The following is a 26,262-nucleotide window of genomic DNA, read 5'->3' as shown; positions in this document are numbered from 1 at the left end:
TATCGATGCCAGTTTCCATAGCAACAGCTCATGCAACATTCAACTTAACTGACAGGTCACACGTTCACCATATTTTCAAGTTCACTACACAATGTTGCAAATGGAAACAGCTGGTGTGGTTGCCTTTGCAGAACATGACCTTATCCTTTCTACTGTACTTTTCAAACAGTTTTTACTAACCAATAAGAAACTTGCTTTTTAAAGAAAGTAAAATGTACCCTTTTTTTAATGTACAATGATCTTAAACAGCCAATCAATTATCTTCTTTCTTAAAAACAGCATCTTCTCCACCAATTTAGATTCCTCTCATTCTACCAAATGACTACCTCAGCTACAAACATCTTTTGATTACCTACAGACATCCCTTCAAGATGCTTTCTGTGTGGATTGTTGGGCACAGCTATGTATTCTGGTGAAAAAGGTATGCTGAACACAGTGGTATTGAAAAAACCCTAGCTTTGCAAAATGTAGACATAAACTGGATTGGGCAGAGAGGATTAAAGTGGCAACAATTAATGCTTTTGGTTAAAACCTTTTTAGATCTCCAAGCCCCTGACCTCATGATTGTGCACTGTGGAGGCAATGACCTAGGCACATTGACTGGGGTAGGTTTGGTATTGCTAATGAAGGACACCTTTGCAGAATTGATGTAGCTTTTCCCCCAAACTGTCTTTGTATACTCTAACATATGCCAAAGACAGAAATGGAACAGTTCCAATCAATTTTGTCCTCAGATTGAGAAAGCTAGAAAAAATTTCAATAAAGCTGTTTCTGCTTACCTCAGAGACCATATTATGGCTTCCATCTATAACAACAATCTTCATTTCAATATGGATGGCATTTACAGAAGTGACGGAGTACACTTCACTGATGAAGGCAACAAAGCTTTTCTCAACAACCTGAAGTTCTGCATCTGCACTTACATGTAGCTACAACAATCTCCCAATGAAAACAAGTGCTCTTTTTAGAGCCACTCAATAACACAACATATAACCTAGTTTTATATAAAAAAACATCTTCATAATTTTTGCTTGGAGTCGCGCATCCAGCACGACTAATGGAGCCATGCACCCCTCGCATTCACACCAGGGGGCTGCGCTGGGAGCCACGCATCCATCGCATTCACACCATGTGGCCGCGCTGGGAGCCGTGCACCCTCACGTTCACACCAGGGGGCCACGCTGGGAGCCACGCACTGTTTGCATTCACACCAGGGGCCACACTTCTTTTGGCGAAAAAAAAAGTCTACTACCAAAAATGTATATTCGCCCCATGGACCCCATCCCCTGGGGCATGCCAAAATCTTTTAATTTTTTTTACAAAAAGGGAGGGGGACCATGTTGCCCCCCTACCGGGCCATTTGGGCCCCGGAAACCCCATCTCCCGGGGCATACCCTCATAGTTGGGGACCGTGGCCCCCGCCGACTCTCCACCTCTTGTGGGAGCCGGCATTGCTTTTCCACAAGGGGAGCTGCTGACATGCCATAGCAAACAGCAGTGTTCATGGGTGGGCACCGGGGACACTGCAGGAGCCAGCCCTGGGAGGTGGCAGTCCCGAGGGCCATCGAAAGCTCCTGGAGGGGCACCCTGAAGACCCCTCCCTCCATTTCATTGCCCCGGGCGGTGGTGGTCCCCAGGGGTCCGCAACAGACCCCCATATTTAAATATTAAATGTCCCGGGGAGGTGGCGGTCCCCGGGGCTGCAGGGACCCGCTGGGCCCCCGCACATTAATTTGCAAGTGCCCCGGGACCTGGCCCACCCGAGTGCTTTTTGAAAATGACAGTCCGTGCTTTTTTTTTTCTCAGCAGGAGTCGCGACCCCAACGCGACGTCTACCGTTTAAAAAATACATATATATGTTTGTCCCTGGGGGTCCTTGTGGGAGCCCCTGAGCAGGCCTAGGGGGTCAGGGTGTTGCTACCCTGCCCCCTTTTCTGCATTTTACACTTTGTTTTACTGTTTTCTTGAGACTTGGTTCTACCAATTCACAAGATGGCTGCCAACAGTTTGGTTTGGAGTTTTGGCAGACAATGAGAATCTAGCTCGTGCCCGGGAGGGTTTGCGAACCCACTGCGGCTATAGATATCAAAACGTTTTCTTTTTCTAATTTCTCAGGTTCTGCTGAACGGATTTACACGTTTAACAAAAAGGACTCTTTCCGAGCCAAGGGCTACCTTTTTGCCAAATTTGTTGTAATTCCGTTCAGCAGTTTGGGCTGTAGTTTTATCTAAAGTTTCCCCTTTTTCTCGGCCCCCGCTTGACGAATCGCCCCAAAACTTTCAAGACAGGAGCTGACCAGAGCACCCGACTAGTTTGGATAATTGTGCAAAGATTCGTCAACCAGCGCCAAAGTTATTGGGAAAAGAAAAAAATGTTAACTATAAGGTTATATATTTAATTTTAGAATGTAATTTTCCATTCTTTTATTATGCTTACTGTTTCAAGCACAGCACGTGCGAAGTAAGAACGATGTTCAAAGTCACTGCTTAATTGTAGACAGACCTAAAAACTACGAGTCTGTCTCCTATTTTCATGTATTTGTAGTTTTCACGTGATTTGCGTCACATGCACAAGATTTAAAATGTTGGTCTGTGTTGAAAACTTTATTCGTGAACATGCCTGCTGGTACACGACGAATAAAGCAGATTTAATCACCACATGGCATCGTCCTTCCTTGAAAGTTTCGAGGCTGATGCATGATAATAGACTGGATTGAGCTTGAGTAACCCGTGACGACGACGCACCCACTGGTTTGGTGTGCGGTGGCTGCTACTCAAGCAGACGAGGATAATAAGTGTTTGCCGCCTCCCCCCTGGATCGCACTATGGGAAAGAGCTTTGGCCATTCCTGAAAGCTGAAGAAGCCGTCCTGAGTCAGCGGTGGGAACAACGAGTTGGAGGACCCGGGTAAACGCCATAGGAGTCTCAGGTAGGAGGCATTTACATTTGCGATCAAGGAAGAGGGAAAGGCAGTGGTAATGATCAATTCCGTACACATTCAGAGATACGGACGCTGCCGGTTGGTGATACGAGAATCGTTATCCTCGATAGCTACACACGATGTCAGTTGAAGAAATGAGGGAGAGGGAAGAAGCAGCGCTTTCGATTTTTGATCACACAAAAATGGGCACACATAGAAACTTTGGCACTAACGTGCCTAATAAAGAAAAAACATCTGATGTTTTGGTACTATTGAAACGCTTGGAGAAACTTAAGCGAGGCAAACTTTTTAAATGGTGGGAGTCGAAGTCTCTGCAGCGATTTTTAGAAGTAAAGAGGATCCCTAGAGGTTTGAGGATATTGGTTGCCCCTACATATGAGGACCCCAACCCTGACATGCTCCGCGAATGGGCGGAGAATAATCAAGAGTCTTCAAGTAGAATGCTCGTTATACTAATAAAATATGCGGACATTGATCACTCGAAAATGCTGGAGGATATTCAGCAAATCAATGAGATGTTGGATAAAGAAGTTAACCAAGATACAATACCAAAATTCAAAAAGGATATGTTGGACAGACTGAAGAAGTTAGAGGTTTCTATTAAGGATCGCAAGGCACAGAAATTTCTACGTGACAAAGGTGACTATGAGCGTGGCCAAATATATACGTTTGCGAAGAAATTTGAGAATGTGCGAAGATTAAAAATGAATAACAGTGCCAAACTAGCAAATTAAATTCAATCTGGTTTGAGCAGTTTACAGAGTTCAGAAATAGAAACCTCAGCTGACGAAGGGCAAAGTGGTGTAACCACAGCTAGAATACCCTCACTAATTGATGAGTTTGGTTTTTTACAAGAGGAACGGAGATTCAATCTCCAACCAAGAGTACAAACGAATTATGCCAAACCACCAAGAGTAAGAGGCAGAGGCAACAAAGGCGGAAAGGGGCAAAGCAACGTGAATTAAAACTTAAGAGTCAAGACTATACTGACACGGAAGATGAAAAAGTCAATAAAACATCAGTTATTAACTTAACAGACATTCAATTATCGCCTGAAGAAGAAAAAGTTCTAAATTTGGGGCTCTCATATTGTCCAGCAGCAGACTTCAATTATGTCCAAACGAGAATAGATATCTTTAAATATGTAAGATTACTTAAGTTAAAAAAATATTTTGCCATCAATTACCAACATGACTCAGTAAGGGGGTCAGTGCAGAACGCAAATGATGAAAGCATTTTTGGTGAATTACATGTCAATGATATGGAACTAATGGTAGGAATGCGACAAATTACGACAGGGTCAGAAATCAGTGAAAGTCAAGAAGATACAACAATGAATGAACAAGCTATTATGATCGCAGCAGAAGAAGGAATTGAGATCGGAGAGAGTGATCTGACATCTTTCAGACCCAGTTCGAGATTTATTCCATCAGCAGCTAGAGACTCCATTGATGTGTTTAACGAATTAGTGATTAATGATTTGAAAAATTTGGAGAAATGCACGAGTGTGGAAAATAAAAAAAATTCTAAACAGGAGTAACAACAATCAGCTCTGATTTGTAAATTGAGAAAAAATAATAATTGCGTAATACGCAATGCAAATAAAGGTGGAAACGTGGTGTTGTGGGACAGAAAGAAATAACTGAATGAGGCATACAAACAGTTGAATAATAGATCCTGTTACTTGAGGATAACAGCAGAAATTTTGTCAGCAAGTCAAAATCAATATGATGAAAAATTATGTGACTGGCATAGTCAGGGAATGCTTTCACAAGATGAATTTAAGTTTTTAAAAATCAGTAACCCAGTAACACCAATATTCTATCTTTTCCTAAAGTGCATAAAGACATTGAAAACCTCCCGGGTCGACCGATTATATCAGCGATAGGGAGTGGGTTGGAGAACACTTCCAAATTTGTTGATTCATTCTTAAATCCATTAGTTAAACAACTTCCCTCATATATACAGGATATGGGGGCTTTTCTCAAAACAGTGTATGACCTACCATGGGAAGAAGATCTTCTATTGGTTACCATTGACGTGACAACATTGTATACGAGTATAAAACATGAAGATGGGTTGAATGCGGTTAGACATTTCCTGGGCAATAGACCAATTAAATTATGGTCTCATGCCCAGATGTTATTAGCTATGGTATCAACCTGTTTAAAAAACAACTATTTCTTCTTTAATGATGAACTGTTTCATCAGACTTGTGGTACTGCGATGGGCACCTGCTTCGCCCCCAGCTATGTGAATTTGCATATGGGCTGGTGGGAGGAGCAGGTGGTCCAGAAGCAGTTCCATTTTGAGTGGGAGAATAATATCTTTCACTGGAGTCGTTATATTAACGATTTATTCATTGTATGGAAGGGCACAGTACCATCTGTGAAAGACTTTATCAATAAACTTCAGAAGAATAGTTTAAACTTGCAGTTCACTAGTATGATCAGTGATACTTCCATCATTTTTTTAGATTTAACAGTCTACATTAAGGATTTTAAACTCCAGACAAAACTTTACAGGAAAGATACAGCCGGAAATACACTGCTTCATGCAGCGAGTTTCCATCCAACGAATCTAGTGAATAGTATCCCATATGGGGAATGTCTGAGAGTAGTATGGAATTGCAGTGAACCTAAAGTAAAAGAGAAAGAGTTGAAGAAACTAAAAAATCGATTCAAAGAGAGGGGGTATACCGAGCATTGTCTCCGAACCTCTATGGAGAAGGTACAGAAAAAAAACAAGGGAGGATGTACCTTTTAAAGTGAGAGACATTGAGAAAAACTCCAGTGAGTGTGGATTGATTACGAACTACAATAAATTACATGGCCCCATTAGAAACATCGTATCAAAACATTGGCATGTGATTAAAAATGATTCAGTACTAGGGCCATTAGTTCCTAAAAGACCTTTGATAACTTTCCGCAGAGCTAGATCATTCAAACAAATGTTGGTGAGCAATATGATTTCTGGTAAAAACAGTTCCACGAGTGGATCTTGGTTAAAACGTAAAGATGGTTTTGTAAAATGCATGAAATGTAAAGCTTGCACACATGGGCTAAATACGGTGTCATATAAACTTGGTCTATCAAAAAGAGTCAAAAAGATCAAAGGACAGTATAACTGTAAAACTGAGTATGCTGTATATGTTTTAAGATGTGCATGCAATTTTCAATATGTTGGAAGCACAATTTTACCGGTGCCTAAACGCATTTTGCAACACTTAAGAGCGATTAAAAATGGAGATAGATCTTACCCAGTGGCATGCCACTTTGAACAATTCCATAACAAGGACGTACAAAGTTTGGTTTATTTTGTCATCGATGCAATTCCTCCAAACAAAAGAGGAGGTGATAGACAAAAAAGCTTGCGGAAATTGGAATCTTGCTATATAGTAGAGTTGAACACAAGAAGCCCTGCTGGTCTGAATATAGAAGAGGATTTGTATACTCATTTGTAAGGTGTTTCTGGTGCCAGATGAATAGTGTCACGAACAAGAGTGTAAATACTATATTTTTTGCCAGTATTTTATATTGGATTAGTTTAGGATGTTCCCTTACTCCGAATTTCTAAGTTTTGAAACACTGCACTAAAGCACTTTTTTTATTAGACTACAGACTATATGAGGGTTTTCTTTATTGCCCACTTGGGCTATTAATAACTTAGGTGACATATAATAAGAACCCTAATATTTCACGCCCACTTTGGGCATGATTTTCTGAAATGAACTAATCAAGAAGATGGCATTGATTTATAAGTTGTTTTCATGATTCATAATCGTAGTAGCAATGAATTTTAGAATAAAATTTTCCATTCTTTTATTATACCTACTGTTGTATAAATCATCAATACAGCACGTGCGAAGTAAGAACGATGTTCAAAGTCACTGCTTAATTGTAGACAGACCTAAAAACTACGAGTCTGTCTCCTATTTTCATGTATTTGTAGTTTTCACGTAATTTGCGTCACATGCACAAGATATAAAATGTTGGTCTGTGTTGAAAACTTTATTCGTGAACAAGCCTGCTGGTACAGGCGAAACGCGTTGAGTAAACGACGAATAAAGCAGATTTAATCACCACATGGAGTCGTCCTTCCTTGAAAGTTTCGAGGCTGATGCATGATATATATATATATATATATATATATATATATATATATATATATATATATATATATACATATATATATATATATATATATATATTCACTGAAAAAACCATGGGTTTCACACACGTTATAGTTAGGAATTAGCATTTAAAAAACCTTGCAAATTCAGTGAAAAAACCATAGGTTTCACAGACGTTATAGTTAGCTGGACATTTCACTCGTAAAAAACCAATGAAATTCCCCCGTTATAGTTAGACACCCATGTACCTACTAACCAACCCATGCAGCCACTTATACACAAAGTGAGAGACTGATACAGATATTTACATATTTAAACATTACTCACTAAGCCATGTATTCACTATGATACACTTTATCAGTCAGTTACACAATACATTTTTCAAAAAAAATCATCCATTTAGACACTTATATACCCATTTATTCTTCCATCGACCTTGAGATATACATATATAAAACATATTCAATTTTCAGAAAAACAGACATTCACTGGATGATGTCATCAGTGATGTCATTTGAGACGTCATCAGTGATGTCATGAGTGATGTCAGTGACCATGTCATGAGTGATGTAATATGTGACGTCATCAGCAGTGGATTGCGGGTGCGCGAGTTATAGTTAGCTGAACTAACTATAACGGGGGAATTTCATTGGTTTTTTACGAGTGAAATGTCCAGCTAACTATAACGTCTGTGAAACCTATGGTTTTTTCACTGAATTTGCAAGGTTTTTTAAATGCAATTCCTAACTATAACGTGTGTGAAACCCATGGTTTTTTCAGTGAATTTGTATGGTTTTTTAAATGCTAATTCTTATATTTAACGTGTGTGAAACATTTCTTTTTTTTTTATCTTTGCAAGGTTTTTTACATCTTTTTTTTCCCTTTAAACACTATGGTAAAATTTAAAGCATTCTGCAATATATAAAGTTTCACCTTTTTTTTAAAAAAGGTAAGATATAGTTGTATAACATAGTGAATCTTTTTAACAAATTTATTTATTTTTTTTTAAATTTTTTACCGTGCGCGTACTTTAAGCTTACTGTAAGCGTTGCGCTTTATGTACGTAATATTTTTACTCTGTTTGCATATGGTTACGCAATTTGCGTAGGCGTCCGTACTTCCTACGCGACGCGTAAGCGCATACTTTACACACGTACGCGCACGCGCACGTTACGCGGAAGTGTTCGAGCGTGCCTGTTATGCGCATGCGCGCGTGCGCGTGTCTTTCGTACGCTCATGCGTACTTTTACCGTAAGCGCTCCGTAAGCGCTCCGTAAGCGTAACGTACGCGCACGGTTGGTCATGTGATCAAGAAACAACACTTTTGATTGGTTTAAACTACTTTCAGTTCTAGAACCTTCCTACACCACACCCATTCCCCTCATTACTGCTTGTGACCCCTTAGGAGAAGGAGCTGAGTTGTCTTTGAGATACGATGGCAGAACAGAAGTCCTCTTCTGAGAGTGAGCCTGGTAGCAGCATCATCAGAGAGAGAAGGAGGAAACAAAAGACTTCTTTTGTATGGGAATATTTTACCTATCCAGAGGGGCAGAAAAAGGTAAATGCTCCTTTAGTCACCTGCTCACTTTGTGAGCGTGTCTTATCTAGAGGGAATCCAAGGAAGAAGTATTCCTTTGGCAATCACTCTATGGTTAGACACATTAAGGATAAACATCCCAGGACTTATGCTCGACATACAGGAGAAACATCTCCAGTAAGTCACCCGAGCACACCTGCAGAAGCTCAGCCGAGTACATCTTCGGCAGCTCAGCTGAGCCCTTCCTCTGCGGTGGGAGCATCACCCTTTTCTGCTCCTCTGGATATAAACCCTCGTTTTGGGAGGGTTTCAATGAGGTGCACAAGATGTCATGGCCTTATTGTTCATGCGGAGACCAGTGTTTCCCTAACAAACAATAGGATAGACCAGCACATCTGTGGTCCTTGTTAGTATTCCCATTCTTTCTTTCCTCTTTCCCTTTATGAACACAACGGTTCTTTTAAGAGCCAACCTTACCTCTTAACTTTTTTAAAAAATTTTTAATCACTTTTTTTACCGTACGCGTACCAAATTGTTTTAATCACCCTACAAGGTCCTTGAGGGACTACTACAGAAATGAGAAAAGCATAGAGAAGAGTAGTGAAAAAAAGTGAGCATTAAAGTAAATATGTGATAATTCCAGAAATGTCACACTTACCTGACAATCAAAATAACTTAATTAAAAATAAGTGATTTATTTAACTTTCTATAAAGAAGTTTATTTTTCATATTTTTCCTTTCTCAATCTGTAAAAAAAGAAAAAGGTAATAATATTTAACAATACATTTTAGAATACAGTGCACATATTTTCATATTTCAACAAACATTTTTTTGCCCTTTTTTTGCTCTTTTCAGAATATATTGCATTTCACTGTAAATCGTAAAAGCAATTGCATTCATCACTTAACAGCGGGCAAAAAAAAAAACAATCTGAAAGAGCCCAGAATCTCTTCTCACTAAAACATACCGTAATAGAAATGTAACATTTGCAATAAAAATCTCACCTAAGAACAATAACTAATTCCAATAAATATCGTCTGAAAATTGTGTTGCATAAGCATTATCACCAAAATAATTTGTGTCAAAGAAGTCCACAATGCAAATTATTACCTTTCCTTTAGGCCAAATGGTAATTTTTAAAATATTTTTTGATGACATTTCCAATGGTAATCCAATTAAATTGCAATAATGTTTTGTATAGATGTTGCAATTTCTGTCTAAAATTTTGGTTTCAGAAAAATTAAATAGGAATTTGCTAAATCAAAAGGCAAACGTTGCTTGAAAACCAATTGAGAATCATTACACAGTGTCCAGCCTTTTTCACATTTAAGAAAAACTGCGTAATGACCAGAAGTTACAATAGGCCCATCATGGAAAATTATTGCAACTGTGACAAAAGTTTTTCCAGAAATTGATAATTGCTGTCCTGTAAATTTCTTTATTAAAGTGTCCAATTTTGTTCCATCAGCTCTACAACGTTGCATCATTAAAATTACATACTGTCCATATTTCTTTAAAAGTAAGGTTGAAAACATGTCAGATTTACATTCACAACATTCCATGCTATGATTGGCATCTTTAACTAATTTACTAAAAGTCACTTATTTAGTATCTGGCAATGTTAAATAGATAAACCTTTCTTTATCAACATTAGAGCTGCATGTGTAGAAACAGTTTTCACAACTATGTTCCCATTTATAACAGAGACCAAACAAATTTTCAATTTCTATCCCTTCATCTTCAAGTACCAAAAGGATGTACATCAAGAATTCCTGTGCATCTTGCTGGACATTTTGAGAAAACTGTGTTCGTCCTGAACATACATCTAATAGATTTCTAATTTCAGTCGCACTTTCTATTTTAGCTTTATCAACACTCAGCTTCTCATAAAGAAGACTTAGCACAGAACAGAATCTTTTTTCATGATTTTCTATTATCTGCTCTTGCAAACTTTCAAGATAAAATACAACATTCAGCACTACATTTGCATAGCAGTTGACACCAGAGCTATTTTCAAAATGGCAACCAACAACCTCTTCAACATTGTCCTTTTTCTTTTTGCTTGCAATCACATGACTCTCTTTTTGTTTTCTCTTCTGTACATCCTCATTACAGATATTCTCAATTCTCCTTTTCCGACAAACAACACGTTTCTCCAACACAGGACACTGACCTAAATGAGGAGCATAGGTTCTTCTTAATCTATTATACTCCTTTACACAATTTGCATCAGCACTAACTTTTGAGTCATCAAAGTCTATCATGAATAAACCAGATAATGTTTTCACTCGTGACAAAGCAACATATGCCATACCTTCTTTGAACACAGTAGATCCAATGTTTACAAATCAACAGTTAATCCTTGACACTTGTGAATAGTTACAGCATATGCTAGAGAACATGGAAACTGCTTCCACTCATGCTGTGATTTTATGCAGAAAATGAAATTTGCTTGCCAATTTCAAAGCACACTTACTACTGTTTTTTTTCTGCAAGTGTTAAGTACTCTAACAGTCTCATACATTTTCATTACAGTTTTCAGATACAAAAAATAGCACATGTGCAAACAGCTTTTTGAGACCATGAACATGTGTGACCTTGGTGACTGACTACACTCCAGCAAAAGTAATCAGCCTTAGTGATATTGAATGTATTAGCGTTACTCACTGCTACCTGAAACACCACTCACTTGTGAATACTAAGCATGAGTCTACAGGATAAACTGCTGGGTGTGTGCTAAGAGTCTGCTTATGCAGACTGTGTATTTTCAGTTACAAGAGACATATGCATGGATACATCCAAAAAGAGCCAGAGTGACACGAAATACATCTCTGACAACAATTCCTGTGTGCTCACAGACTCATGCTGTGATTCTAGGCAGAAAATGAAATTTGCTTGCCAATTTCAAAGCACACTTACTACTGTTTTCTGTGATTTTAGGCAGAAAATAAAATTTGCTTGCCAATTTCAAAGCACACTTACTACTGTTTTTTCCTGCAAGTGTTAAGTACTCTAACAGTCGCATACATTTTCATTACAGTTTTCAGATACAAAAAATAGCACATGTGCAAACAGCTTTTTGAGACCATGAACATGTGTGACCTTGGTGACTGACTACACTCCAGCAAAAGTAATCAGCCTTAGTGATATTGAATGTATTAGCGTTACTCACTGCTACCTGAAACACCACTCACTTGTGAATACTAAGCATGAGTCTACAGGATAAACTGCTGGGTGTGTGCTAAGAGTCTGCTTATGCAGACTGTGTATTTTCAGTTACAAGAGACATATGCATGGATACATCCAAAAAGAGCCAGAGTGACATGAAATACATCTCTGACAACAATTCCTGTGTGCTCACAGACTCATGCTGTGATTCTAGGCAGAAAATGAAATTTGCTTGCCAATTTCAAAGCACACTTACTACTGTTTTCTGTGATTTTAGGCAGAAAATAAAATTTGCTTGCCAATTTCAAAGCACACTTACTACTGTTTTTTCCTGCAAGTGTTAAGTACTCTAACAGTCGCATACATTTTCATTACAGTTTTCAGATACAGAAAACAGCACATGTGCAAACAGCTTTTTGAGACCATGAACATGTGTGACCTTGGTGACTGACTACACTCCAGCAAAAGAAATCAGCCTTAGTGATGTTGAATGTATTAGCATTACTCACTGCTACCTGAAACACCACTCACTTGTGAATACTAAGCATGATTCTACAGGATAAACTGCTGGGTGTGTGCTAAGAGTCTGCTTATGGAGACTGTGTATTTTCAGTTACAAGAGACATATGCATGGATACTTCCAAAAAGAACCAGAGAGACACGAAATACATCTCTGACAGCAATTCCTCTGTGCTCACAGACTCATGCTGTGATTTTACGCAGAAAATGAAATTTGCTTGCCAATTTCAAAGCACACTTACTACTGTTTTTTCCTGCAAGTGTTAAGTACTCTAACAGTCGCATACATTTTCATTACAGTTTTCAGATACAGAAAACAGCACATGTGCAAACAGCTTTTTGAGACCATGAACATGTGTGACCTTGGTGACTGACTACACTCCAGCAAAAGAAATCAGCCTTAGTGATGTTGAATGTATTAGCATTACTCACTGCTATCTGAAACACCACTCACTTGTGAATACTAAGCATGATTCTACAGGATAAACTGCTGTGTGTGTGCTAACAGTCTGCTTATGCAGACTGTGTATTTTCAGTTACAAGAGTCATATGCATGGATACATCCAAAAAGACCCAGAGTGACACGAAATACATCTCTGACAACAATTCCTGTGTGCTCACAGACTTTTGCTGTGATTCTAGGCAGAAAATGAAATTTGCTTGCCAATTTCAAAGCACACTTACTACTGTTTTTTTCTGCAAGTGTTAAGTACTCTAACAGTCTGATACATTTTCATTACAGTTTTCAGAAACAGAAAAGAGCACATGTGCAAACAGCTTTTTTTGACCATGAACATGTGTGACCTTGGTGACTGACTACACTCCAGCAAAAGAAATCAGCCTTAGTGATTTGAATGTATTAGCATTACTCACTGCTACCTGAAACACCACTCACTTGTGAATACTCAGCATGATTCTACAGGATAAACTGCTGGGTGTGTGCTAACAGTCTGCTTATGCAGACTGTGTATTTTCAGTTGCAAGAGACATATGCATGGATACTTCCAAAAAGAACCAGAGAGACACGAAATACATCTCTGACAGCAATTCATCTGTGCTCACAGACTCATGCTGTGATTTTACGCAGAAAATGAAATTTGCTTGCCAATTTCAAAGCACACTTACTACTGTTTTCTGTGATTTTAGGCAGAAAATGAAATTTGCTTGCCAATTTAAAAGCACACTTACTACTGTTTTTTCCTCCAAGTGTTAAGTACTCTAACAGTCGCATACATTTTCATTACAGTTTTCAGATACAGAAAGCAGCACATGTGCAAACAGCTTTTTGAGACCATGAACATGTGTGACCTTGGTGACTAACTACACTCTAGCAAAAGAAATCAGCCTTAGTGATGTTGAATGTATTAGCATTACTCACTGCTACCTGAAACACCACTCACTTGTGAATACTAAGCATGATTCTACAGGATAAACTGCTGTGTGTGTGCTAAGAGTCTGCTTATGCAGACTGTGTATTTTCAGTTACAAGAGCCATATGCATGGATACATCCAAAAAGACCCAGAGTGACACGAAATACATCTCTGACAACAATTCCTGTGTGCTCACAGACTCATGCTGTGATTCTAGGCAGAAAATGAAATTTGCTTGCCAATTTCAAAGCACACTTACTACTGTTTTTTTCTACAAGTGTTAAGTACTCTAACAGTCTGATACATTTTCATTACAGTTTTCAGAAACAGAAAAGAGCACATGTGCAAACAGCTTTTTTTGACCATGAACATGTGTGACCTTGGTGACTAACAACACTCCAGCAAAAGAAATCAGCCTTAGTGATGTTGAATGTATTAGCGTTACTCACTGCTACCTGAAACACCACTCACTTGTGAATACTCAGCATGATTCTACAGGATAAACTGCTGGGTGTGTGCTAACAGTCTGCTTATGCAGACTGTGTATTTTCAGTTGCACGAGACATATTCATGCATGCAACCATAACAGCTTAAACATTGTAGTAATGTATGTAAAAGTACATGTGTGTCAAGGTTTAATTGCAGTTTTGTATATGTATGCCCAAGCTCAGCAATTGCATGATTATAAGCAAAATCTGCGATATCAAATTCAAATGTGTTAGCATTTGCCTCCCATTTGTGTCTTACTGACTTATGCTGAATGGAAACCATCATATTTACAAAAAGAAAGCTGCCCCTTTCCTACAAATGCCATTCTTACTGTACCGGACCATCACTATTAAAATCTCTATCAACAATTCCTGTGTGCACACAGACTCATGGGTTGATTCTAGGCACAAAACAGTATTCCTCAGTGATACCAGTACACCTTAACTTATGGTAAAAACACACTCCATAATATTTAACTAGTTAAAGACAGTTAAATATCTCCCAAACCACAAAATGTAAAACATAACTTTTAAAGAAGAATCACAATTCTAATATTTATATCAAAAATCATCACATACATCCCCTCTCAAACTCATAACTCACCTTTAAAATTAGTTAGTTGAGAAAAGAAATGTGGCACTCAAACAGCAGACTATCAGAGTCAGAATATCAGAGCTGTACACCTCTCTCCTCTGAGCAGAACCAGTAAATGGCAATGTTTCCCTCTCTTTTTTCACACATATACATGTTAATTACAAATCTCAGTGCTTCCCACTTTTTTTCAAATGAAATCATACATTTCTATTGGTTGAAAACTTCAACCCTTTTCCAAATGTACAAACTTGACTTCTGCCTGCTACCATAGCAACAGCTCATGGAACACTGCTGTGAGGAGAGAGGTCAGAAGTTCACCACACAATGTTTCAAATCCAAAGACCAAGAGTGCTTCACCTGTCCAACCTAACAGCAAATCCAAACTAATCTTCTGTGTGAACACAATTTTCTGAACCAATACAAAACATGCTTCTAAAAATGTACACATACAGCCTACTTTTTACTGTAAAAAGATTTGAATCAGCCAATGAGTTCTTTTTATTTAAAAACATTATGTATGCCTCCATTTTCAAACTGTCTTTCATTTCATATTGCCATTCTACTGAAAGACACCTTCTGAGTGCATCCAGATCTCCTTGAAAGATGTTCACAGTGTGGATTGTAGGTCACAGCTATGTCTTCTGGAGTGAAAAGTATGCAGAAAACAGAGGTATGGTGAGAGACCTTGCTTTGCCAAATGTAGACATTAAATGGATTGATCAGAGAGGGTTAAAGTGGCACCAATTATTGCCTTTGGTGAAAACCTTTCAACATCTCCCACAGCCTAACCTTATTATTGTGCACTGTGGTGGAAATTACCTAGGCACTTTAACTGGTGTAGGTCTGGAAATGCTTATTAAGGACACCTTTGTGCAATTGATGTCGCTTTTTCCTCAATCTGCCTTTGTATATTCTAACATATGCCAAAGGCAAAAGTGGAACTGGTCCAACCAATTTTGTCCGCAGATTGACAAAGCAAGAAAGCATGTCAACAAATCTATTTCTGCTTTCCTCAGAGACTATGGTATGGGTTCTATATACCACAACAACTTGCGTTACAACATGCAAGGCATTTATAGAAGAGACGGTGTACATTTCACTGATGAAGGCAACAGAGTCTTCCTCTTGAACTTTAGACTCTGCATCGGTACTTACTTATAGGTACCAAAAAACACTTCATAAACACAACGGCTCTTTTTAGAGCCCGCTAATATCTTAACACTTAAATTTGTTTTTTTCTTCTTTTTTTTTATTGGTTTTTTTTTTCTACCGTACGCGTACGGTAAGCTTACCGTACGCGCACCCCGCGATTTAAAAAAAAAAAAATTAAATGTATTTTTCATACTTTTATGACCTTCTTGGACCCCCTGACAAACGCTAGGGGGTCTGCAACTCTCTTCGTTGCCCCCTTTCCACGTTCTCCTCCTTTGTTTATCAGTGTGAGACACACAAAATGGAGGCCGACACTTCCTGATTTCGACCGATTCGAATGTTTACAGTCATGTAACCACCAATCAGAATTAAGCTCGCGCACGGCAGCGTGCGCGTACGGTAAGCTTACCGTACGCGCTCGGAGCGCGCCTATTGATATATATATTGATTTAAATGCTATTTTCTCAGCAAATACTGAACACATTTACACCAGACCTACAAAAGGCACATCCCTGACCTGAGGACTACCTCTCTGCCAAATTTCAAGTAATTCTGTTCAGCCGTTCGGGCTGTAGCTTGGACTAAAGGTCCTATGGAAAAATGCATGGGGAAAACACGCGCCCCACCTATTTTGAAAATTTCGCCAAGATTCGTGAATCTGCGCCAAAGTTATTCAAAATAGAATGTTGCGGATTTTCTATGGAAACACGGTCCTAACTATAACTACCTACTGGCGACCGCCAGTAGGTAATATATATATATATACATATATACATATATCACTCAAACTTTGCCCTGCAAATGAGCCCGCACTCCTCGCAGGTAAGTTGAACATCAACATTTATTTCCAAGGAAAGCAAGCATTTTAGTCCAGGAAATTCCCCATGCTTTGCCTGACGCGTTTCCGAGAACATTTCTCCTTTTTCAAAGGCGCATGGAAAGACTGCATTTAAAATCCACAGTTGCTGCCTCCTACTCTGATGATTTAATTGGTTTCTGGTGTGCCTCAGCCTTCGATGTGCTCCTTATATATATATTACCCACTGATGGTCGCCAATAGGTAGTTATAGTTAGGACCTAGTTACAATAGGAAAATGGCAACATTCTATTCCCAATAACTTTGGCGCCGATTGACGAATCTTCACAAAATTTTCAAAAGTAATTCTTTTCTGAGATCAGCTCCTATGTTGAAAGTTTGGTGGTGATTTGTCAAAGGGGGGCCGAGAAAAAAGGGGGGTCCCAAAACGTGTTTTCTCCATGTTAATTTCCATAGGAAACTTTAGACAAGGCTACAGGTCGAACGGGTGAACGGAATTACCCCAAATTTGGGAGGGAGAAGGGTCTTGGTCTAGAAAGCACACTTTTGTTTATTTGGAGTAAATTTGTTCAGTAGTTTCTGAGAGATATCGAAATTTACAGATATCGATATTTGGGAATTCTGCAATCTGATTGGCTGAGACGTTACAAGCACGAGCTTGTTGCTGATTGGCTGCTTGCGGTTGCAACTAGGAAGTGTTGGCCGCCATTTTGTGATTCTGTTGAAGCAAGTAAGGTGAAAAAAGGTGGAAAAAGTTGGAAATAGGAGGATAGGAGTACTGTAACCTCTGTGGGGTGTTTAGGGTGTGCTATAGAGGGGGTGCGAAGCGAAGTATTTACCCCTACTGGTGTGTAAGTGGTGGGCTACGGAAATTAAGTGAGGTATTGGGTAGAGTCTGATGCGGGTAAGGTGAGCTGGTGCGGGACTCGGGGATTAAAGCGTGAGCCCAAATTGTGTGTCTTATGCTGTGAAGTCATGTGCCGTGGCCACTGCACTATAGTTGTGGAAGTAGTGTCCGGATGTGTTTATAACTACTAGGACAAACTACTGACCCGTACTGGTATGAAAGTCCTGGGGTACGGAATATATGTGAGGTATTGTCTAGAGTCTCATGTTGCTAAGCTGAGCTGCTGCCGCAGTCGGGGATTAAAGCGTGAGCTCAAACTGTGTGTCATATCCTGTGAAGTCATGTGCTCTGGCCGCTGTACCACATCTGTGCAAATAGTGTCAGCATGTAGTTATAGGTACTTGGATGAACTTTTGTTTAGAACATTGTAGCTTGTGTATGGTGCTTAGGTGGTGTTGTATAGGGAGTGCGAAGGTAAATCAATATGGTATTTCTAGAGTGCAAACTACTCACCCCTATGGGTGAGTAGAGCTGGGGATCAAAGGGAGAGGTCTGTGCTGCAAAGTGAGATGGTCTTGCCGCTGCGCCACAGCTGTGTGAAGAATACATTTGGGCGAGGGTGCAGGAGTTGGCGTGATATAGCCCTAAGTATCTCACGTGCGTACCACCAGTGGAGCTACTGGTAGGTTCTCACCAGCTTGCCCACATTTGTATCATCATTGATAACTTTCTCACAAAAAGAGTGATGTGTCCAGTAGAGAAGAAAGTGAAAGTAGAAGAAACTTTTGTCCCCCGTGAAAGAAATAAGACACAAGGAGTTTCAATTTAAAATGGACTAAACTCACATACACTAGTCTCCTTTATTCTGAACTTTGAGTCTGTACCAAGTTAAAAACACAGCATGTTGTAGACCACTTTAGTAACGGCCGATCTTCTCTACTGGACACATCACTCTTTTTGTGAGAAAGTTATCAATGATGATACAAACGAGGGCAAGCTGCTGAGAACCTACCAGTAGCTCCTCTGGTGGTGCGCACGTGAGATACTTTCTCCGTTCTTACACAATTTATTGCACATATACATTTGAAATTGGGGGTATGTGTCAATTAATTCATTTTTTAGAGCACTGACTGACCACCTCCTCTTCTTCTTTTTCTTTGTTTTAATAGATTAGCAGGCACGTAGGATTGGGTTACATTAAGCTATTTAATAGTTGACTGAGGTTTTTGATAAAATTGTCTTTCCTCCTCGCAGTCCTGTATGTATACAAATAAATTTAGATAAGTGCCCATGTGTGCCAGATCTTTATTGCTAAAATACCTACTAGCAGTCGCCAGTAGGTAGTTATCACTGTTAACAGTCTGAAAGTGCGGTGTTGCTCAGAGTGGCATGGTGGTGATATGATATGGTGCTACACTTGGGTATGAAACCGAGAGTCTAAACCGAAAGGTCATTGCTGTAAAGTGATGTGGTCTGGTGTTTGTAGCATACGTGTGCAAGTAGTGTTAGCAGGCGTTTATATCATATAGGGAGTGGGAAGCGAACTACTGACCGCTACTGTGTGTTGATAGTATACTGGAAGCGGGAAGCAAAGTAGTTACGCCTACCGGTGTGAAGACTTGGGGATGAAAACAAGCTGATTGCTGTAAAGTGATGGGCTCTGGGCGGTGTAGGATACTAGCCGCTGTAGTATAAGTGTGTAACTAGTGTTAGTATGCGTTTATAGTATATAATGGGAGTGGGAAGCGAACTACTTATCCCTAATGGTGTGAAGACTCAGGGATTAAACTGTGAGCCAAAATTGTGAGCTCATTGCTGTAAAGTGATGTGCTCTGGGCGCTGTAGCATACTTGTGAAGAAGTGTTAGTTTACGATCATACAATATAGGGAATGGGAAGCGAAAGTCTTACCCCTACCGGTGTCAAGACTCGTGGATGAAACTATGAGCTTATTGCTGTAAAGTCATCTGCTCTGTGTAGTATTCCATTGTAAGTCATAGTAGAATGTTAGTATGTAATTTTACTAGAATCTAAGGGGCATATTGTCAAGGAACGGCATTAAAATTATCGCTGCTTTAGCGGCAGGAAACTGCCGCTAAAACGGCAATATTGGGCTTGATAATATGCCGTAGAGAATTCCAATAGAAGCCCATGTTAACACGAGAACATGGGCTTCTATTGGAATTCTCTACGGCATATTATCAAGCCCATTATCGCCGTTTTAGCGGCAGATTCCTGCCGCTAAAGCGGCGATAATTGTAACGCCGTTCCTTGATAATATGGCCCTTAGTATGTAATGTTAGAATGTAGGGCTGTCATGAGGGGAACCTTGCGGAGTTTGTACACGTTGCTGGATTAGATGGTTTCTTTGCTGTCTGCTCCTCTTGGTGGTTGTTTCAGGTGTCTTGTTTTCTTGTAATAAAACTACTTCACTGCTGTCTGCCTCTTCACTCCCAAATTTGGTGACGAGTGGGAGAAGGCAAAAAGAAGGTACCACTCAGCAATATTTCAAAATTGCTTGCGTTGTGCTGAAGACCCGTTTTGTTAGTGTAGCTGTTTCTACTCATGCCAGGGTCGTTGGCTCATTGAACTATGTCATCTGACTTCTGGTAAGATTAATATTTTTAGATTTTGCGCTTCCTCTGCTTCTTCACTACATTCTGGTTGCTGTACTACAGGTGTGTAAGTAGTGTTAGTATGCATTTATACTAACAAATGCATCATGGTAATAGGGAGGGCGACCTCTCAGGCGCAGCTCATACAATGTCCCGGGGTGTGCATTCGCTGGACATTTGTGTTTGCTATTAGAGGGTGGTGCACGGCTTCCACCCTGTGATAGCAAATACTAGTTCGACTACTTGAAGCGAGAGGAGGAAAACCTCATATCGCTGTAATAGAGGGGACGAGGATGGTAAAAATGGAGAGAAAAGAACAAAACAAAAAAAAGCGGGGTCTCACCCGTTCTTTTAAATGATGCCCCTGGTGGGTGGGTAATGTTCCATGGCCAATCCAATTATTATATTTTGGAGTCTCTGTAGGACTGGGGATCTTAATGTCACATGTAAATTAGGCGCGGAAGGGCACAGAGATGTATTGCAGCCTAGGGGAGCGACACCTTCCCGGGTATTGTTTACTAATTGTTCGGGGGGTTCGAGGCCAACTGAAGTCCGGGGATCACCACACTCTGGGTCTTTATTTAAATATGCAGGGTGGGCCTCGGCAGTCCCTGAAGCCTCGGTGGTCCTAGGCAGTGCCTTCTTTGTTCTGTAATCACACGGGCAGTACTTATGGTGTTATACAGTGATACACTCATAGAACTCTTGCAGTTGTACAATTACCCAGGCTTCATTTGTCTAATAGTCAGTTAGATTATGTTTGGTAGGTGTACTCTAATATTAAAAAATGTTGTCCTTAAAATCTCCGATAAACAGATGATTTTCACAATAAACAATAGACAAGTGTCGACAGAAAAAGAAGACCTATACACTCAGTTATTTATTTGAAAAAATAAGTAACCTTTATTAAAACAGAAATAAAAAGAAATGTAACTTTAATAGTACAGTATAATAAAAAAAAAGTGGGTTGGACTCCAGTGCAAGCAGCGTAGGAAACCTGCAAGACAAAAATGAAACATAAGTATGTGTGCTATGTGGAAGTCCGAATGAAAGGACCATCATGAGAATGGAAGGGAGGGGGAGTGGGTGGAAGGGAGAAGGGGAGGGAGAGTCAAAAGAAGAGAGGGAGGAAGAGACAGAGCGTCGGCCTATTGCACGTAGCCCTAAGGGGCATATTTACAAGCCCCTTGCACCACTTTTGCGTCACTTTTCCCATGTTAAAATGGACGCAAAAGTGGCGCAAGGGGCTTGTAAATCTGCCCCTTAGTGTTTATCCTCCGTCACCTGTTTGTCTAGGATGCTGGGGTCTGCGAGAAAGAGTGTGGTTCAGCAAGTCCTTAAAATTAAATACATGAGGCCAGAGATTATGTGCCATATTATGAAGGAAGGGTGATAAAAGTATTGCTGCTTTAGCAGCCGGAAACTGCTGTTAAGGCGGCAATAAGGGGTTGATAATATGCCCTTGTGAATTCCCTTAGAAGCCCAGGTTCTGGTATGAACCTGGGCTTCTATGGGAATTTACAAGGGCATATTATCAACCCCTTATCATCGCTTTAGCTGCAGGTTTTTGTCGCTAAAGTGGTGATAATGTTATCGCTGTTGTTTGATAATAGTCCTACATTATTGGCTAAGGGAAAATCGCTTGCATGCACCTGTGCACCCAGGGTGCTGCACCCCAACCCCTTCACTGCTCACCTGCCACCACTGGTGTGTCTCACGACGTGTTGGTGCAAGCTCCTAGTCCGGGGTATGTTTGTACGATAGACCAGGTCTCCGGTCGGGGGCGGTGACGGTGTTTTGATACCACGATGGAAGCTGTCAGAATGCCAAGGCATCATTGCGGGGTCAGCTCCCGCTCCGCCCTTCTTGTGGCAATCAATGGAATGTCTGAAAAGGGAGAAACAATTTTATGGTGGAAACGTCTGGAGGTAGATGAAGGTTTATGTCAAGCTTGATTGAAAATAAGAGTTGAGTGCATCCATCGTTTTTGAAGTACGATCTACCAACTGTTAGTGGTAATCGTGGATCAAAGAGGAGTTGGAGTGCACGAGAATACACAAGGTTAAATAATAATATGTTATGCCAATGTTCACATACAAAGGAACAGAGTGCATGCTAGAAGCATAATGTGCACGTCTAATGCAGTGGCGGGAGCCTGTGTGCATGTACACTTAGTAAGGAACTCACTACAGTGTCCTAAAAGCAAACGCCACGTATGTGTAGGGCAGCGCTGCCCGCTGGCTCAGGCCTAGAGTACGATCCAGCAGGTCCTTAAAATTAGACCGATGTGACTGAATGAGGTCAGAGATCACATTACGCACGGCAACATCGCTTTTTCGCACATGCGCACTCAGGGTGATGCACCTCACCCCTCCTGCAGAACCGCCCTCAACAGGTGTCTGTAGGGCAGCGCTGCCCGTAGGTTAAGGCCTACCTTATTGTATAGCAGGTCTTTAAAATGAGACAGAGATGTGACTGAATGAGGTCAAAGATCACATCATAACACATGGCAATATCGCTTATTCGCACGTGTGCAGTCCGGCTGAGGCATCCCATCCCTCTCGCAGCACAGTGCTGAAGAGGTGTCTGTAGGCCAGCACTGCCCGTTGGCTCAGGCCTACAGTACAGTCCAGCAGGTCTTTAAAATGAGACAGAGATGTGACTGAATGAGGTCAAAGATCACATCATAACACATGGCAATATTGTTTTTTCTGACCTGCGCAACTAGGCTGAAGCACCCCACCCCAATCTCAATTGGAGGCCCTGTGTACCCAGGCCGCTCTGCTTACCTGCTGTCATTGTTGTGTGAGCAAACACTACGAGCAGCAGTGCTCACAATTCAGATGGAGTTTTGATTGCAGGAGAGTGTACACCTCATGTATCCCTTTCGTAGACAATTTAGAGCCCGTGTGAATTGCCAGGATGGAGTACACCTCATGGATCCATTTCTTTTTTTTATTGCGCATTGTGATATGCGAGGTGGATGCGGCAAATCATTTGAAGTAGTGTGGAAGAAGAGGGACGTGTGGCGTCGTGGTTATCCTATTTATATGTACGCAAAGTGGGCTGGGCTTGCGTACGCCAGGCCAGCGTAGGGGTGTGAATAATTATTCCGGGGACTTGGGCGATGTTCAGTTCCTGCCTGGCCAAGAAGAGAACTTATGTGTGTTTCTTTTGTAGTTTTGACCTCGCAGAGTGTGCAATTTAGATTAGTGTAGCATGTGTCGGGCGGGCGGAAACTATCGTTAATTAGGTGGCATGTGATCTAGGATGTGCAGTCTTCCCTTGGCTGATGATGCTCCTTAGAGCCAGCAATACCCAGGCCGAAAGGCAGCACAATAACGTGCAGACACACACACCAGGGGCCTCGTGTAACACATATTTGTTTTTTGATGGAACGTTTGAGATGCATGGCTATCACACGTGGAAGACTAATGTATAGAGCATGAATATTGATCACGATGATCGTTGCATGTTGTGTGTATAAGATATGTGTATACAGGAAAACACTTTTCAAAAAAGCTTTCTAAGCAGAAGAGGTGTCTCTCATCAAACGCTGTAGAGAGAATGAGTAAAATGGGTGGGGTCGTACAACTGTTACAATGGGAAATGTTTTTTTTAAGGTCACATGGCAATCGCGCACCGAGCGCGCAAGGAGGCCGCACCCGACGCGATTTTGAGAAAATATATTTATCATAATATAAGTTTATTACAGTTAGAAATATATAAATGTTTGAAATAATATAGATTTTTGCGCGCTCTCATATACTGTTTAAAGTTATTTAGATATACTTTTGAGACAAAAAAAAGAGAATGACGTACCTGGCGCGATACTATACGTCTGTGACAAAACACAGGGCCTGGCAGCATGTACTCATTGAATACGCAATGCGCAGCAGGCTCGACCCCATATGTACATGACGTAACGCGTGGCTTGGTACTGCGTACCCGTCGGATACCAAAGTAGTACCTGGGGTGACTTCATGCGTATATGATGTTACGCGGGACGCGGTGCCACAATCTCGTCGGATACAATATGCACATCATTTACAAGTTTAGCACTATGGCGGATAGGATTCGTGTAGTGATGGAGCTTGGTATGCTACCGGTATGGGAGTGCAATTATCACCCCCCCAAAAAAAAAATACATATTTTTTGGGGAAGATATAAAACATTACATGATTTTCAAAGTTAAAAACAAGAAGTATAATAGAGTTCCAAAATATTTAAAAATATAATAGAAAAAATACAGGTTTTATAAACATTATAATATGAAATTAACTTTTAAAAAACCTTCGAAATTCACTGGAAAAAACCATAGGTTTTACAGGCGTTATAGACTTATAGTAAGTAATTGGCATTTAAAAAACCTTAGAAATTCACACAAAAAAACATAGGTTTCAGGGACATTATAGTTAGTTGAACATTTGACTCATATAAAACCAGAGAAATTCGCCTGTTATAGTTAGTTGAGCTAACTCTAACTCGCGCGCCCGCAATGCACTGCTGATGATGTCACATATTACATCACATATGACATGGTCAGTGACATCACTGATGACATCACTGATGACATCTCAAATGACATCACTCATGACATCACTCATGACATCACTCATGACATCATCCACATGACAATCTGATGCACATACTGATGCTCTAATATAAACTTTGATACACCCATTCTAAAATGCTGACTACTATTTTTGAAACCTTACACAGAAAAATGCCGTACACTACTTAGCACTTACTATTTCCTAGGTCTACACACACATCCAGTCACTTATACATGTAGTTACTCATCAATAGAGGACTATAATATGCACTCATATATCTATACATGCAGTCACAGGCTGCCACTCATCCATAGAGTTACTCACACGCCTAGTCAGTAATGTAAAGAATAAATCACATACCCATTTAATCATGCATACAGTTATACACACCAACTTAGTTATTTTTAGACATACCACATCACTTATTTATACAGATACTAACACACATTTACTGTCTTTTACAATCACTGATAGAAGCAGTCACTGAAACATGTATTCACTCACCAACACACCCATAGACACACTAACTCACCCATACAGCCCTTTCCAAATGCACTTTTTAATCCATACAGCCACTGAATCACCCACTCAGACATCTATGCACAGACTCATACACCCACCCACCCACACAGACACTCAGGGACCCATACAGATGCTCAGACAACAAATCAATAACCTATATAGATACTCATGTAGGTATTCAGCAACCCATGCAGTTGCTTACACACCAATGGAGAGACTAATACAGACTTTTACACAGTTTAGTCACTAACCGATGCATTCAGTAAGACACGTTCAATCATTTACTTATACAGTCAGTCACACACATACAAAATAATTCCTTTAGGCACTTGTAAATGCATTCATTCTTCAATACACCTTGGCATATATATATATATATATATAAAACATATTTACATTTTATAGAAACACACATTCACTGGATGATGTTATGAGTGATGTCATCTGTGATGTCATTTGAGATGTCATCAGTGATGTCATGAGTGATGTCACTGACCATGTCATGAATGATGTAATATGTGACACCATCAGCAGTGCATTGCGGGCGCATGAGGTATAGTTAGCTCAACTAACTATAACAGGCAAATTTCTCTGGTTTTATATGAGTCAAAATGTTCAACTAACTATAACGTCTGTAAAGCCTATGGTTTTTTCAGTGAATATATATATATATATATTTTTTTCAGTCAATTTCATATATATATATATATATGAATGAAATTGACTGAAAAAAACAAAGGTCACAGAGACGTTATATTTAGGCTCAAGTTTCACTCATACAAAACCAGTGAAATGCAGCAGTTATAGTTATCTGAGCTAACCATAACTCATGCCCTTGCAATGCACTGCTTATGACCTCACATCACTCATGACATGGTCAGTGATATCACTGATCCCTAACCTACTCCCTTTTCTCCACCACTCTGAAAACACACCCCCTGGATCACTACTGGCAGCGCCCCTCCCAGGCCAATTTTGGCCCTGGGGACCCCATCCCCTAAGGC

The sequence above is a fragment of the Triturus cristatus genome, chromosome 5_1, assembly GCF_964204655.1.
Source record: "Triturus cristatus chromosome 5_1, aTriCri1.1, whole genome shotgun sequence".
NCBI lineage: Eukaryota > Metazoa > Chordata > Amphibia > Caudata > Salamandridae > Triturus > Triturus cristatus.
Note: the sequence above shows the minus strand (reverse complement) of the source record.